The sequence below is a fragment of the Lathyrus oleraceus genome, chromosome 3, assembly GCF_024323335.1.
Source record: "Lathyrus oleraceus cultivar Zhongwan6 chromosome 3, CAAS_Psat_ZW6_1.0, whole genome shotgun sequence".
NCBI lineage: Eukaryota > Viridiplantae > Streptophyta > Magnoliopsida > Fabales > Fabaceae > Lathyrus > Lathyrus oleraceus.
In genome coordinates, this window is record NC_066581.1 from 63,107,152 (window position 1) to 63,124,272 (window position 17,121).

The window sequence follows — 17,121 nt, forward strand, 5'->3', positions numbered from 1 at the left end:
TTGTGAGATGGAAAAGTTCAAAGCAAGATACAGTTGCTGATTCTACAACGAAGGCCGAGTATATTGCTGCCTCAAGCGCAGCAAAGGAAGTTGTTTGGATCAAAAAGTTCATTAGTGAACTTGGCATAGTTCCTAGCATTGTGGATCCCATTGGTCTTTATTGTGATAACAATGGTGCTATCGTACAAGCTAAGGAGCCTAGATCTCACCAACGATCCAAACACATACTTAGGCGTTATCACCTCATTCGAGAGATAATAGATAGAGGATATGTGAAAATATGCAGAGTACCTACACTTGACAATATTGCTGACCCACTGACAAAGCCTCTTGCGCAGCAGAAGCATGATGGCCATACTAGATCTATGGGAATTAGGGGTATGCCTGATTGGCTCTAGTGCTAGTGGGAGATTGTTGGTGTAAGCCCTAGAGGCCAATACTTTTGGTACTTGTATCGAATTATTTATTAATAAGAAAATGCTTATTCTTTATTATGTTTGTTTAATAAAGTCCCTAGAATAGCTAGTCCGTTTAATGTATCAAGTATGACTTAATCATGAGATCACATTAAACATAAGGACACTATTCTTAAAGTATCCATAGTCGAGCTTTATTGTGAAGTGGGACAACATTAAAGCATTAAGAATGGTGTCAGGGGCAACCCCTTTCTCACCTGTTTATGGCATGGAAGCTGTGCTTCCAGTAGAAGTTGAGATCCCATCGCTTTGTGTCTTGATGGAAGCTAAGTTGACCAAGGCTGAATGGTGTCAGACCAGATTTGATCAGCTGAATTTGATTGAAGAGAAGAGGTTAACTGCCATGTGTCATGGTCAGTTGTACCAGCAGGGAATGAAGAAAGCTTTTGACAAGAAGGTTTGACCTCGTGTGTTCAAAGAAGGTGACCTTGTGCTCAATAAGATTCTATCTTTCAAACCAGATTCTAGGGGTAAATGGACTCCTAATTATGAAGGCCCATATGTTGTCAAGAGAGCTTTTTCAGGCGGTGCTTTGATTCTTACAACTATGGATGGTGAAGAGTTCACTCGTCCTGTGAATGCCGATGGAGTCAAGAAATACTTCGCCTAAAAAGAAAAGAACAACTCGCTAAGTTGAAAACCTGAAAGGGCGGCTTAGGCAAAAATGAGCGTCTCGGTGGATTGAACCCGAAAGGGCGATCCAAGCAAAAGTTAGAGACATAAAACAGAAAGAGTTATCCCGATAAATTGAGTACCCTACCCTGGGGAAATTTATGCAAAAATTAGGGATTTATGGCAAGTAACTGCATCCTGCTGATCTCCAGTTTTGAAGACTTGTCTTGAGCACATTGGCAGATTTTGGTTCATTATCTCCTGCAGTCACCAAAAGCACAGTGGATATCAAGCGTTGGTAGAAGGATTAGTGATCATTGTATTCAATGTAGCCCTTTTCCATGTAAATTACCATTTTTTCAACTTTTGTAAAGATCTACGGAGTCTTGTCATTCACAAACTACCATTCTATTAAATAAAGTTGAGCTTTTATCCAATCATTTCTACTCTTGTTTAATTCAGGCAAATAGATTTAAATTTTATTATGATCATTTTTAAAATTAATTTTTTTTAAACAAAAATCATGTTTTCTTAAATATATAAAAGCAGTTATTTTGAGCAATCAATTTCATTTAAGAGGAATATTAACATTAGTTTGACAGCGGTAAGCCCTAAAATGTGGAGCATTATTGGTACTCCCCAAGTAGTTGGCGTGATCCCTGTTTCATCCCCTGCATCTTTTTAGTATCCGATGTTTGTTGGTTTCCCTAACCGAGTTCGTCGTCATCCCCAGCTGTGTTTGTTGTCCTCCTTCGGGTTGTAGGCATTTTATTGCAGAAATTTGCATGGTTTTGGCAGAATTTTGTTCCCCCACAAGTCGCCATCAGATTCGTCCCCAGTCAGAGTTTCTGAGCAGCTATTTGTGTTCATCCCCTGCAGGGTTGTCTCCCATGTGATATGGGGTTGACCTAAAATTCCCCACAGAGTTGACAACAGTTTCCTCAGCGGATCCTCTCCTTTTTTCCCCAACCAGGGTCAAGCCTTCGAGGTGTTCGATCTCTTCTCTAGCAGTTGTTCCCTCTTGTGTGGATTGGTCGAGAATTGTATTGATGATTCAAATCAGCGACAATTGTATCCTTTGCAATCGTTTTGTCATCATGATCACTACATATAGATATACATATACATTCATAAACTTCATTATTGCACTATTACACCTTGTCATTCATTGTCATTTTGACTCTCTGCCATTGTGGTACTTTATCCCCACATAGATTTGGTGGGTCTGTCCTCTTTCAATTGTAGAGTGTCATCCCCTTAAGCAGAAAGACTTTAACCTTTCTCCTATTCCCCACTGAGTTATTTCCTCGTGGATGATTATTATTTCAGTTTCCTCCCCTGTCGATTATCTGGATGGAACCACTCCCCTTGAGTTATATGCCTTTGGTCCTCTAAGAGTCTATTACCCAGTAACTGGTAATATTCTTCTTAGTTTGCAGTTTGTTACTTTTGTCCAATACCCGACAAGAGTAACCCCTTTTCTCCCCAGTGGATTCATTTTTTACGTTTCCCAGGAAGTATATCCTTGATATGTTCATCTTAATCGGTGACGGATATTCTCTCCTTTTTGGTATTCTACCCAGTGAAAAGGTAGTTGTAATCCCTGTTTTCTTCCCCTGCTTCGAGTTTATCCTTGATATGTTCATCTTAATCGGTGACGGATATTCTCTCCTTTTTGGTATTCTACCCAGTAAAAAGGTAGTTGTAATCCCTGTTTTATTCCCCAGAGAGTTAATCCTTGATATGTTCATCCTAACCGATGACGGGTTTCCTTCTCTTTGCGGTCTTCTACTCAGTAACCGGTAGTTGTAAATCCTGCTTTTCTCCTCTTTGCAGAGTTTATCCTTGATATGTTCATCCTAACCAATGACGGATATTCTCTTCTCGATATTCTACCCAGTAACTGATAGATGTAATTCCTATTCCTACCCTCAGAGTCTATCCTTGATATGTTCATCCTAACCGATGACGAATATTCTCTTCTTGGTATTCTATCCAGCATTCGATAGATATAATTCCTACTTTATTCAGGAGATTTATCCTTGATATGTTCATCCTAACCGATGACGAATATCCTCCTTAAACATCCCTAGGCAAGTCTATCCTTGATATGTTCATCTTAATCGATGATGGATTTTCTTTCCTTTGAGTCTATCCTTGATATGTTCACTTTAATTGGTGACGGATATTCTCTCCCTTTGGTCTTCTGCCCAGTAACTGGTAGTTGTAAATCCTATTTTTGCCTTTTCCCCATCAAGTTTTATTCTTACCCAGTAACCGATAATGAATACGCCTCCTGACTTCCCTCAGCGAGTCATCCTTGATATGTTTACCCTAATCGGTAACATATGTTCTCCCTGTCAGATTTCGTTATCTCCTTACCCAGTAACTGGTAGTGGATAATATATTTTTGCTCCTCCTGTGTGTAACACGGTGGGAGAACTGACTTTAGTTAAATGTTGCGGATAGCAAGAGTCGCCACCGACTTTTATTTTATCCAAAAGGAAAGGACATAAAAGAACAGGAAAGACCTTAAAAAGATTTTGAGTTCGGGGGGTAGGTTATACAAAGGGAAGGTATTAGCACCCTTTATATCCATGGTTATCCATGGGCTCTTAGTTACTTAGCTCACTTTGTTTGTTTGCAAGAGTGTAGTGTGTGATTAGAAAAATTTCTTTAAGTACTTTGTAATGACCCTCGTATGGGTGTATACAAAGCCTAGTTTAGAAATTGTGAGGTGTAAAAGTAATTTTGAAAAGTGTGAGCAAGTAACTATGAGATACCTACCCTAGATTAAGTCTTTCGTGTTCTCGTATATTCTTTCAATGGTAAGATTGTCCCTATTATTAAGGAATAGGTAGTCATTACTTTGGATGTGTTTAAGGGACGGGCGTAGGGTCATCGTATGGTCAATGAAGGCAACATAAGGGGTGTCTTTAGCAACTCGTAGGGACTATCATCATATTTACCGAAGGGACAAGATCATTATATCGTAGGCAACCTCGTAGGGACTTGATCTTTTAAGTTTATAGGGACTTGATGATTTTTCTGTTTGAAGGGACTTTGCTTAAGGCACCCCTATTTTCGAGGGACTTGACCATTTAAAGAAGGCAACCAAGAGGAATACCCTAGGAAGTACAGATGGCGATCAAAGATCGACTTACGTGTGTGAGTGTTATTTTTCAGATATTTGTCTTGAATTTAATTTTCTAAGTTCAATTATTTACAGTTAGTTTTTTGCACTCCCTAAATTACTAACCACGCAATAAATATTTACAAAAATAAAAGCAAGAAAAATAAATTCCTAAACTATTACATGGCTATGGGACAGATACATAATAATCAGGCGAGAAAGAATAAATTTACAACCTATACATTTGTTCCTAATATTATAAATAAAACGAAATTAAAATAAGGAAAATAATGAAGCAAAAATAGAATAGATAAAAGCAAATAATAATAAAATAATTAAATAAACAATGGTAATAAAGCAATAATAAAATAAAAATAATAATAAAGTGATAATAAAAAGGTTAGAATTTTAAAAGAAATTATTTTAGGTTAAACAAGTTAGATTTTTTAGAAGTTATTAGAAAAATATGAGTTTGAAATAAATTAGTAATAATAAAAGAATTTAAAATACATTAATGTACAAATTATAAAATAAAAGAGTTATATGAAAAATATTAAGTTAGTTATTTACAAAATAAATAAAGATTATAGAAAATATCAAATTATTAGATTAATAGGTTTATTATTATTATTCAATTAGAAAAATGGTCAATTAGATTTTATTTACAAAATATATAAGGATTTATTATTATAAGTAAGTAATAAAAAAAAGTTATTAAAATAGTTAGTATTTATTATTTATTTACAAAAAATATAAAGGTTATAGAAAAATATTAAATAATTAATTTAGTATGTTTTCACGCCCTACATTACTAAACGACGCAGTTAATATAGGATCAATGGCAGGAATTTAAATGGCAGAAAAAAAAATGGCAGAAAAAAAAAATGGCAGAAAAGAAATGGCAGAAAATAAAATCCTAATTATTACAATGCTTTGGTGCAGTTACATAATAAAGATGGCGAAAAGTAAAACTGAAAATATTACAAGTTAAAACTTAAAATATTACAAGGGCGAAGCAGTTACAGTGTATGAATAACATAAATAAGAGTGAAAATAGGAAATAATAATAAGGTTTGTTAAGGTTTTAAGAAAAGGTTTATGGTTTAGAGGAAACAACACGGTTAAAGTTTTAGGTTTGAAATTTAGAGTTTGTGGCGAAATTGTCAGGGTTTAGGAAAAATCAGGGTAGTTAGTTATGAAAAAAAATGTGCAGATCTAAATATATGTATATATATAAAAAAAAATGAATTAAAAAAAACAACGGCGTTGCTAGCGCAAAATTGCGATCATCGCAACTGGATCGGATAACACAAATGTCACGCCTCATACACGTATATGTGAAAACGGCGTATTGACACGATCCGATCCGAAAACATAATCAAATATATCAACAAAATAGATAAAGTATATATCATATATAAACTATTACCAAACTGTGTGTACGATAGTATAGATCAGCCACTCTCAGTTTCTCTTTTTTGTTCTGTCTTTTTTGGCCTCCCTCTATCAATCATGCTAGTAAATATATATAGGAACAAATTAGGTTAATGATAATGGACCTAGGTTTATTTTGAAATCCAATATTAAATTAAAAACTGAATAAAGTTAAGTAATTAAAATAGTTAAAATTAAAATAAAAACTAATTAACTTATTTATTTATTCTAGACCCAATATAAAAATAAATAGACTCAAAAAAAAATATTATAATAGTTAAAACTGAATAAAGTTAAATAATTAAAAACTGAATAAAGTTAAATAATTAAAATAGTTAAAATTAAAATAAAAACTAATTAACCTATTTATTTATTCTAGACCCAATATAAAAATAAATAGACTCAAAAAAATAAAAGTCGGGCACCAAAATGCTCGAAAAAATAAAATGAACACGTCAAAATAATCAGCGCGAAATAAATGACTCGGAAAAATACAGCGTTTGGTCGGATTTTGAAATAAAAATTATGACCGTTTAAACTGCTCAGACTGATCAACATATGACCAAAAATAGTCGTAAAAATATTTTTAGCATGTCAAATTAAACCACGTGAACCGCAGATTAATGTTACCGACATTTGCAAACTTAAACTTGACATTTTTTCGTTGACTAATTTTAGGCACAGTTAAAAAGTTAATTTGACCAGTCTGTTTGTAAATTCCGAGAAATTATTCCGGCTAATATTAAGACATAAAAAAATGTTATGCTATGAAGATGATGCAAATGAATGTGAAACAAAAAATTGGTTAGAGTTAAAAATAGAGGGCAAATTTTGGGGTGCAACACTGTGCTGAAGATCTTTTCTTCCCCAATAGAGTTTGAGTGTGTATTTCCTTAGTGAAATCGTTGTTCCTGCTTGGTTCGAGTATTTCAGTTTTGTTCTGATCTACCCGTTTTCCCCTGCAGATGTCCTTCTGTTCCCCGACTGAGTTTTTCCATTGATTTATTTCTTATGGAATCCCTCATACTCCCTCAGCAGTTTTTAAAGTCGTAGCCTGGCCTACGCGCAACCCTTTTATCCCCTCAGAGTCTCTGTCTCCCTAGTGAGTTTTCCTTATAGAATGCATTATGCTCCTGCGGACTTTCAGTCTCTCCAGATTCTTTTCCTTTGTGGCAACATTTCCCCACAGAGATTTATTTTAACATTCATATCATATGCATCATGAGGTCTCTCAGGGACCAAAATTTGTTTCTATATGTTGTTATTTAAGCCCATTCTACTGAGTCGATGCAAAGATTTTAACCTTCATCTCCTCAGTTAGAACGTCCTTAAATAGGGGCAGCTGTAAGACCCCAATTTTGACCCTAAGATTCCTCATGCTATCTCATCATATGCATTAGCATTGGGATCACAACTTGGCATCCTCCTTACCCCTCATCCATTGGGTTTGGATTGGGAGAGATCACCAACCATCATGTGATTATATCATACTTTGTATTTTTATCATTTCTTTACTAACCAAAATAACAAAAATATGTCTTTGAATAAACTAATTCTTTTGTAGGCAGGGCATGTGCTCACCTTTGATCTATCAAGCTCACATCTAGGGTTTAAGACCCTCATTGCAAAGAGCTCAATAAAGAATGATCTACAATGGCTCTAAGCATCATATATGAATCCACATGGTCTTCACATGTTATTTTGATCAAGAATTCATCAAGAGTTTGGAGTTGGTTTGCCTTGGAAACTCTAGTTCATCTGGGTATCTTGTGTAACTTCTTCAACAAGCTTCTTCAACATTTTATCAAATATTTCAAGGGATACTTCAAATTTCATCATCTTATGCATATATTATCCTCCATGAGTCCCAAAAGGCAAGAGAATTGCAAGTTAGCAAGTTGGTTGATGGTGGTTGACCAGAGGAATTCATCTGATCAAAATTGGGGTTCCCTAGACCCTATCTCCTACAATTTTTATCATATGAAAATTATTCCAAGATAAAAGTTACTCTAAATGACATTCCAAACAACTTTCATGTTGAGGTCTATAGCTAGTTTTTCTTGGAAAGTCATTTTTTATGGTGAACGATTATAGGTCATTTTGTCTAAACCCTACTTTGGAGGTCACCTTACCAAGGCCATAACTTGCTCAATTTTTATGAGATGAAAGATTTCCAAGTTTAAAAATCAAATTCAAGATGTCTACTTCAACTTTAACATTGGGAGTAAGAGCTAATTCAAATTTTATGAGCATGTGATATAAGGATACATTATAGGTCATTTTGGACCAATGCCATTGAACAAGTGATTTTCCTCAACTTCAAAAATGCACAACTCTTTCATATTAAATTCAAATGAGGTCAAATTTGTGACCATTTTTAAGGAATGTGAGATAGATACAACTTCTATGAAGGAAAGTTTCTCATTTGAAGCTCACATAAAAAGTTTCTCATTTGACATGTTTGATTTTCCCAACTTCCACCTCAAAATTCATCATGATCCAAGCTTCAAATGAAAAAGTGTCCACCATGAAAGTTGTTCCTCTTGATCTAACCTTTCCAAAAAGTCCAATTTCATCCATTTTGGACAAGATTTGAATGGGCTGCGCATGGCTTGAACATTGCATCATCATTTGGCAAGATTGAACTTCAAACTCCCACACACCAATGCATGACATTCCAACATGATCTCGGACTTGTTTGTATTCAATTATGGACCAAATGCCATGATTTCATGGTCCTGTACACGCCCATGCACCCATGCATCACTCATTGATATTTTTGGATTCCATGTTCAAGTGTGCAAATATCAATTGAATTGGCTATAAATAGAGACCTCTAGGCTCATAACAAAGGACCATGCGCCCCAGCTTTGATCCCAAGCATTCAAACCCTCCCATTCCAAAGGATAATCTTGATAATTTCCTTTTGGAAATTGAGTTTGAATCTCACTGTTTTGAGATTCAAATCTCCAAGGATCCAAAGCCTTTCGATCATTCTATTCTACTCCTTCAAGCATCCTAACCAAGATCAAGCACAAGCAAGAGGAAGAACAATAATATCCAGACCTACATTGAAGGTATTTTTCAGAAATTTTCATCTCTTCGATTCTCACTCAATTCTCCATTATTCTCTTGGATCTTTAGTTGTCTGAAGTCCTACCAATATAGGAAACAAGATTGAGTTGCTTTGAGGTTAAATCGAAGCAACTCAGATCATGCACCTCAAATTTCAATTCCTTGTATCTCTCAATATACTGGGAATTAGGATGAATTGAGGTCAGATTCGAGCTCAGTGCCATTTTTACTTTAAAATCATGTCCTTCTTTTTAATTTTGGTGATGGTTGTGACTGAACCAGTCCGGTGAGGCTCACCGGAGAAGGAGACCGGAGCTTTGGCTCCGGTGGTGACTTGGCAGTCCTCAGAACCATATGATCCATTTGATTTAATCTAATCTCACACGTTGGTTTGAATTACCATTTCTGTGGCGCGCTGACTCGGGTCCATTGTGGATTGCACGCTAGTGGCCACTTGATCTGCCACCTCAATTAATGAGGGAGATCAAGTAGTCCATGTTTTTTCTGATTTTCTGATTTTCCTTTTATTTGTTTTATTTTCATTAATTCATATTAATTTTAGTATTGATCCAAAAATTATGAGAGTTTCACCAAAAAAATTTAAATAAATTCCTCTTTCATAGTCTGAATTAAAATTATTTTTTGGATCATTATTAATATTTTTCATGATTTAATTGATTTTGTGAATTTTTTTAATTGTTTAAATATAGTTTTAGATTTTCAAAATTTATGAAATTTTTTCTACAAGGTCCTTTGACCTTGTTTGACCTATGATAAATCTCATGGACATTTCTTTGGTGTTTTGATGAGGTTTTAGGAATTTGACAAACCATAATTTAATTTAATGCATTATTTAATTGATTTTAATTGTTTAATTGCACAATAAATTGTGTTGAGCTTCTAGTTTTGACTTGTTGAGTTTGACTTGTGTTGTTGGGTCTTGGTCAAGGTTGATTTGACTTTGTTGAGTTAAAATCATTGGATTTAGGGGATTGATGAAATGTGCATTTCATCTCCCAAAATGAATGAATGATTTTAATTTGATAAAAGTCCTCCTTTGACCAATTTGTGTTGATTCCATTTCCCCTCCCTCTTCATCTCAATCCCATTCTCTTCTCATTCATTTCTTGGACTTATGATATCTCCATATCCCAAGGCTAATTGATTGTAAAATCAACATAAGTGTGGATGAGATTAGGTGTCATACCCCAATTTTGGCCCTGAATTTTTTTCCCATCAATCATTCATTTTCTTTTCTCCTCATGACCATTTCCTCTGGTCATGAATCTATCCACCGACTTGTTTTGTTTAGACTTGTCATCATCTGCTATTCGATAAATCTTTGGGCCTTGCCATTTGTTTTGGGTGTAAGGTAATTACCTCCCTTAGTCAAGCAGGACTTGGAGCACATTATCATTCGATAAGAATCAGGTGGAATCTCATGACTTTTATTCTCATGTCTACAATTCAATCTATGGTTTGTTTCCCTCATAAGACACCATTCACCTATTGTTCATGTTTGTCAATTATGTGGTCGTTTACATTCCTTTGTCCTGTTCCTGATCATGGCTCACTTCTAATGAATTCCTATGCCAAATACAAACATTACATTCATTCAATCATTCATATTCATTTTTCATTTATTCAAGATTCGGAAATTCCATCCATATTTTTCCATTCATATTCATTTTTCCATTTATTCAAGATTAGAAAATTCCTTACATATTCCGTCTTTCATATTCATATTTTCTATTTCGCATTTTTTCGTTTTTTCACATTCAAAATTTGCATTCATGTTTCTTCATTCGTATTGGAAAATTTTCCATTCATATTCAAAAAAATTACACACTCATTCATATTTCAATTACGTCATTCATTTATTTACATGCATGATCTTAAAGTATCTTACATGAATGTTTGGAAGCTAAAACTCAAGGAACTTTTTGATAGTATTCCTACCTTGGACGAGCTTCATGCTTTGGGCGGAGAGGGTTATAGAGCCGATATTGTTCTCGTGGATTTAGAGAAGATAAAAAGCTATCCATGTTAAAGCAACTGGTTGTGGCATTAGTTAAGGGATTAAACTCAAGTCCACCTGCAATAATTAAGAAGATTACTGATTTTGGTGTTAGTGCAATTATGGAAGGTACATCTGGTCAAGCAAATATTTTCATTGGCACGTACAACTATATGCCTCCAGAGGTAGTAATCAGGACCTGGAAATTGTTCATCGTTTGGCAGACTATGCTATTAAGCACCACTTTCCTCATGTTGAGAACATGAGTAAGAATGAAAGCTTATCTTTCAGCACCGGTGATGAAGATGTTGTGGATCTTACATCAAACAAGTATGCAGCATGGGTGGTGGAGATTGCTGAGCGTACTGCTTCCATGATTGCTAGATGGCAAGGTGTTGGTTTCACTCATGGTTTGATGAACACATATAATATGAGCATTTTGGGTCTTACTATTGATTATGGTCCATTTGGGTTTTTGGATGCTTTTGACCCTAAATTTACCCCAAATACCACAGACCTTCCAGGTAGAAGGTACTGTTTTGCAAACCAGCCAGACATTGGTTTATGGAATCTTGCACAGTTTACAACAACACTGGCAGCGACTCATTTAATAAATGACAAAGAGGCTAATTATGCTTTGGAAAGATATGGATCAAGATTTATGGATGATTATCAAGACATAATGACCAAAAAGCTTGGCCTCCCAAAGTATAATAAGCAGCTAATTGGCAAACTTCTTACTAACATTGCTGTTGACAAAGTTGATTATACAAACTTCTTTCGTACACTCTCAAATATTAAAGCAGACACAAGTATTCCGGATGAAGATTTGTTAGTACCACTAAAGTCAGTTTTGTTAGACATTGGTAAAAAGCGTAAAGAAGCATGGACAAGTTAGTTGAGAACCTATATACACGAGCTCTCTACCAGTGGCACTACTGATGATGAGAGGAAGACCTTGATGAATACGGTAAATCCTAACCATGTTATCAAGAACTATCTATGCCAGACTGCAATTGATGCTGCAGAAATTGGTGATCTTGGAGAAGTTCGTAGGCTACTCAAATTAGTGGAACACCCGTTTGATGAGCAATCAAGAATGGAGAAGTATGCTCGCTTACCCCCAGCATGGGCATATTGACCAGGTGTATGCATGCTATCTTCTTCCTCATGGGTTGCTTCCTCGATTGCTCAGGTGCTTGCCTGGGTTTGGGCAGAAATTCAGATGGTCTGAGTGGATTGAAGATTCTTGGAAGTGTTTGACTCTCTTAGTTGAGATATTGCGCAAACAGTTTTCGAGTTTTTATTCTCCTGCACTTGATATATTGTTTTAGAGCTTGGAATATTAGATTGGGCTTAGGAAGATTAGCTCTGTTCAAGTTCCTGGTGTTTTGAAAACTAATCTCCAATTATTATCCTTGAAAAAACATGGCCTTCTCCCGTCGTCTGTGCGGAAATTGTTGCAGTTTGTTGCACCGGTTTCTCTGTTGCGATTGCATCCAAATCATTTGGTGACGGGAAGTTCTGCGGCTACTAATGTTTTCTTACTTCAGCATGGGAATGCAGAGGTTGTCGACGAAGCTGTCACCTTATCGATTGAAGAACTGGTGCTGGCAATGCTAGCAGTACACCAAAGCGACGCTATAGAACTGGGGGTTCTCCCTACATAATTTTTGATCAAGATCGTTGCCGCCATGAGATTGCTAGGATGATCATTATGCATGATTACCCCCTCCACATGGTTGAACATCCAGGATTTGTTGCGTTTGTCCAAAATCTGCAGCCCCAATTCAATATGGTGACCTTTAACACCGTCCAAGGAGGTTGTGTTGCAACTTTCCTGCCGGAAAAACAAAAACTTCACAAATATTTTGAAGGGCTACCAGGACGTTTCTGTCGGACACTGGACATGTGGACCTCAAGTCAGTCTGTAGGATATGTATTTATAACTGGATATTTTGTTGATAGTGATTGGAAGTTACAGAAGAGAATTCTCAACATTGTGATAGAACCATACCCTGATTCTGACTCTGCTATCAGCCATGATGTATCTGTTTGCCTTTCTGATTGGAAATTTGACGGCAGGCTGTTTTCTATTACTTGTAATCGTGCACTCAGTGAAGTTTCTCTTGAAAATCTCAGATCATTACTCTCTGTAAGAAATCCACTTATCTTCAATGGTCAGTTGTTGGTGGGAAGTTGCATTGCCAGAACTTTAAGCAGCATTGCAAATGATTTGCTGAGTTCTGTACAAGATCTAGTGAAAAAATCCAGGATAGTGTAAAATATGTGAAGACATCAGATTTGCATGAGGAAAAATTCCTAGACCTCAAACAGCATCTTCAGGTCCCCAGTGAAAGGAGTCTTTTTATTGATGACCAAACCCAATGGAATACAACATACCAAATGCTGGTGGCGGCTTCTGAGCTAAAGGAAGTGTTTTATTGTTTGGATACTTCAGATCATGATTACAAGGGAACTCCATCTATGCAAGATTGGAAGCTAGTTGAGACACTCTACAATTATTTGAAGCCACTTTATGAAGCAGCGAACATTCTTACCACTACAACGCATCCCACGTAGGAGCAGGATTTGTAAATCTTGTCAGGCCCACTAATAAAAAACTTAGCTTTAGTCCTTCGTTGAAAATCCAAAAACATTTCTTCTCTCTTCTATTCTTTCTTTCCCACCTAATAACTTGAAAAGCCTAACATTTCAAACTAACATTAACACGCACAACTAACCTAATGGTTCCCGTTGAGTACAACGGACGTGAGGGGTGCTAATACCTTCCCCTTGCGTAATCGACTCCCGAACCCTGATTTGGTTGTGACGACCAACATCATTGTCGTTTCTTTCTTGGGTTTTATCGATATTTCCCCTTTCCTTTTTAGGAATAAATAAAGTTCGGTGGCGACTCTGTTCAGTCCATCATTGCGAGCGTGCGATTGCATTTCGCTAGGTCTTATCCCCATTTCCCGAGGTGCGACAGATGGCGACTCTGCTGGGGACTAACTGATCCCTAAGTGAGTTAAGCCTAGTTAGGAAGTTTGTGTGCCTTTGTTTGTTTAATTGTATGGCTTTTCCTTATTTATTGCTTTTATTATCTTTATTGTTATATTGATATTTTTGTTGTATGTTGGTTCCACTGTGTTGGGTACTTGGATATTTGATTGCAAACCATATGGGAAAGACTCTACACCCGAGTCTAGAGTGAAAAAACATAAGATAGAACGATGGTTGAGTAGTACAGACTCCCGAGGTGAATACTTCGTAAGAGTCGGTACGAGAACCTCACTTAGAGTAGATCCTTTTGCGAATATTGTCGCCCGAGGTGGATACCTCGTAAGCTTCAATGTTTCAAAGGGGTCTATGACTCTAAGAACCTTTTAGAACATTGAACCTTTGGCCAAGTAGAAATGATGGTTGCGTAGTATGGATTCCCGAAGTGAATACTTCGTAAGAATCGATACGAGAACCTCACTCAAAATAGATTCTCTAGATGGAGTTGACGATCGGAAAGTATTTTCCATAAGCGTCAAACCTTCTTTTGAATCCATGACTCTGAGTACCCTGTCTAGAACCAAGTCGATGGTTGCGTAGTACAATCCAGTTGCGGAGCTCTTCACCTGGAACACTTGGTCGAATCAAGTTAACAATGTCATAATCACTATCAACATCATCACCAACAACATTAGCCTGACCAATATTGATAAATCTAACACATGAAAACTTCACCAAAGTGAGAATATTTGGAACCTGGGGAGCTTCAGGGGTTAAACCCTACTTGGAATGACTGAAACCGAGACTCAGCTTATCAAACTTTGGAGGAAGATCTAGCACATGACCCCAACCTTCGGGGTGACCATTCTCAACCACTGCTCTAGCATCTTTCAATGAAGACATAGAAATTGCAGGCTTCTTATCCTCAGAACAAGGAGTCTTGATCATCTGAACAACTTCAAACGCCTGAAAAGGAGTTTCATGTACTTCCCCTTCAACCTCTATATACTAGAAAGATGTTAAATGACTTACCTTGTATTCTTCCTTGTCGCAAACAGTAACAATCTTACTACCAATCGGGAACTTCATTTTCTGATGCAAAGTGGATGTTACAACGCATGCCCCATGAATCTACGGGCGTCCTAGCAAACAACAATACGCAGAGTGTATATCCATGACGAAGAAAGTTGTACCAAAAACTTGTGGTATAATTGTAGGACCCCAATTTTGACCCTAAGATCCCTCATGCAATTTCATCATAAGCATTAGCATTGGGATCATACCTTGGCATCCTCCTTACCCCTCTTTCATTGGGTTTGTTTTGGGAGAGACCACCAAGCATTATTTGATTGTATCATACTTGTATCTTATCATTTTACTAACCAAAATACCAAAAATATGTCTTTGTATTTGCCTAACTCTTTTGTAGGTAGGGCGTGATCACCATTGATCTATCAAGTTCATATCCAGGGTTTGAGACCCTCATGACAAAGAGCACAACCATGAATTGATCCAAGAATGTTTATGAGTATCATATATTAGTTCCATTGATTCCTACATGTTATATTGATCAAGTTTTCTTCAAGAGTTTGGAGGTGATATGCCTTGGAAACCCTAGTTTGACTGGGTATCTTGAGTAACTTCTCCAATAAGCTACTCACCAAGTGGTCAAATTTCTCAAGGGACACTTCAAAATTCATCATCTTATGCATATATGATCTACGATGAACCAAGAAAGTCCAAAGAATTGAAGGTTAGCAAGTTTTTTGATGGTGGTTGGCCAGATGAATTCATCTGATCAAAACTGGATCTCCCTAGACCCTATTTCCTACAATTTTCACTATATGAAAATGATTCCAAGAGAAAAGTTACTCTAAATGATATTCCAAATAACTTTCATGTTGAGACCTAGAGCTAGTGTTGCTTGGAAGATCATTTTCCATGTTGAAACATTATAGGTCATTTTGTCTAAACCCTAATTTGAAAGTCAACTTCCCAAGGTCATAACTTGCTCAATTTTTATGAGATGAAAGATTTCCAAGTTGCACAATAAAATTAAAGATGTCTACTTAAACGTTTATGTTTGGAGTAAAAGCAAATTCAACTTTTATGAGCATGTGATATGAGGATACATTATAGGTCATTTTTGACCTATACCATTGAACAAGTGATTTTTCTCAACTTCAAAAATGCATAACTCTATCATTATAAATCCAAATTACATGAAATTGGTGACCATTTTGAATGTCTTTGAAATATATACAACTTTGATGAATTCACTTTTCTCATTTGAAGCTCACATAAAAAAGTAAAGTAAGATGGAATATTGAGATATATGGCTTGACACTTAGAAAAATTTTCAACATGTTGAAATTTCCAAAATTCCACCTCAAAATTCTCCATGTTCTAAGATCCAAATGAAAAGTGTTCAACATAAAACTTGTTCCCCTTGATCCAGGCTTTCCAAAGAACCCAAGTTCATGCATTTTGGACAAAGATTGCTTGGTCTGCGCATGACTTTAACAGGGTTGCATCATTGGAAAGAATCAATTGTACAAACTTCAGTTCACAATGCCTTTCCATTCAAGCTTCACTCAGACTTCAATTTGAATCATTTTCAGACCTTAATGCATTGCATCATGGGCCTGTACATGCCCATGCACTCGTGCCATCCACATTGCCAATTTTGGACAGATTTTGAAGTGTGCAAATATCTTTCCCTTTGGCTATAAATAGAAGGCTTATGAGCTCATTTGAATCACACTTTGCGCGTCAGCTGTTCCCCCTATTGAAACCCTCTCATTCTAAAGGAAAACTTGAGAAATTTCAATTTGAAATTTGAGTTTGAATCTCAACTATTGGAGATTCAAGAACTCCAGGATCCACAGCCTTGCAACCTCTCCAATCACTTCCGATTATTTTCTCAAGTGTGACCAGATCGTGTTTGAAGCAAGCAACATCAAGAACTACATAACATTGAAGGTAATTTTCAGAAAACTTCATCTCTTCGATTCTCACTCAATTCTACTCAATTCTCATGGATCTTTGGTTGTCCGAAGTCCTACCAATATAGGCAAGAAGATTGAGTTGCTTAGAGCTCAAATCGGAGCAACTTAGTTGACACACCTCAAAATTCAACTCCTCATATCTTTCTATATATGTGGAGTTAGTTAAAATTGAGGTCAGATTCGTGCTCTACGCCATTTTTTCTTTCAGATCATGTACTCATTTTTTATTTTGATGATGGTTGAGGGTTGACCAGTCCGGTGAGGTCCACCGGAGAAGAAGACCGGAGCTACAGCTCCGGCCGTGTGCTGGCACGTCTCAAACCATAGGATCCTTGCAAAATGTTTTAATCTCGTGCGTTGGTT